General features: G+C 34.5%; 1 non-coding gene across 1 annotated transcript; it reads right to left on the minus strand.

Annotated features, from left to right (window-relative positions):
* Positions 1–409: 409 nt before the first annotated feature.
* Positions 410–516, minus strand: LOC120236555. The gene has a single exon (XR_005529703.1). It is a non-coding gene; the product is annotated as a U6 spliceosomal RNA (small nuclear RNA).
* Positions 517–1,323: the final 807 nt, after the last annotated feature.

Consider the following 1,323-nt stretch of genomic DNA (forward strand, 5'->3'; position numbering starts at 1 on the left):
AATTTTGGTTTTCCCAATCCATGAGCATGGAACATCTTTCATTTGTTTGCGTCATCTTTAATGTCTTTCATCAGGGTTTTATAGTTTGTGGAGCATAGACTTTCCACCTCCTTGGTTAAGTTTATTCTTAGGTATTTTATTCTTTTTAGTTTAGTTGTAAGTAGGATTGTTTTCTTAACTTCTCTTCCTGCTAATTCATCATTAGTGTATAAAAATGCAACTAGCTTCTGAATATTAATTTTGTGTCCTATGACTTTACTGAATTTAATTATCAGTTCTAGTAGTTTTTTAGTGGATTCTTTAGTGTGTTCAATATGCAAAATCATGTCATCTGCAAATAGTGAAAGTTTTACATCTTCCTTACCAATTAGGATTCCTTTGATTGATTGACTGATTGATTTAAATATTGAAAAATATGGAACATTTCATGAATTTGTATGTCTTTCATACACAGAGGCCATGCTAATCTTCCCTGTGTCATTCCAATATTTTAGTACACATACTGCAGAAGCATGCACTATTTCTTTTTGCTGTCTGATTGCTATGGCTAAGACTTCCAGTATTATGTAAGAGGAGACATCCTTGTCATATTCTTGATCTTAGAGGAAAAGCTCTGTTTTCCCACTGACTATGACATTAGCTGTAGGTGTTTCATCTTTGGCCTTTATTATGTTGAGGTATGTGTTCCCTCTAAACCTAATTTGTTGACAGGTTCTTTACAAAATATTTATTTACTTTGAGAGAGTCCATGTGCACATGCACACATACACATGCATGGGGGAGGGGCAGAAAGAGAGGGACAGAGGAATCCCAAGCAGGCTCTGCAATGTCAGCGCAAAGCCCAAGGCGGAGCTTGAATTCAAGTGCTGTGAGATCATGACCTGAGCCTAAATCAAGAGTCTGAAGCTTAACCAACTGAGCCACAGAGGTGCCCCATGTTGACAGTTTTTATCATGAATGAATGTTGTACTTTGTCAACTGCTTTTTCTGCATCTATTTAAATGATCATATGGTTTTTATCCTTTCTTTTTTTATATGATGTATCACATTGATTGATTTACCAATACTGAAGCATTCTTGCATCTCTGAAACAAATCCCACTTGATTGAAGTGAATAATTTTTTTAATGAATTGTTGGATTCAGCTTGCTAATACTTTATGGAGGATTTTTTCATCTATGTTCATCAGAGATATTGGGCTGTAGTTTACTTCTTTTAAAGTGTCACTCCTCAGAAATTTTTGAAATGGCTTTTTGCAAATCTGAAAGAAGAAGAAATATTTTTTAAGTTTTTAGAATTCAGTTCTCCAATGACTTTTCAGTAC

The sequence above is a fragment of the Hyaena hyaena genome, unplaced genomic scaffold (assembly GCF_003009895.1).
Source record: "Hyaena hyaena isolate Hyena2069 unplaced genomic scaffold, ASM300989v1 scaffold_156, whole genome shotgun sequence".
Classification (NCBI taxonomy): domain Eukaryota; kingdom Metazoa; phylum Chordata; class Mammalia; order Carnivora; family Hyaenidae; genus Hyaena; species Hyaena hyaena.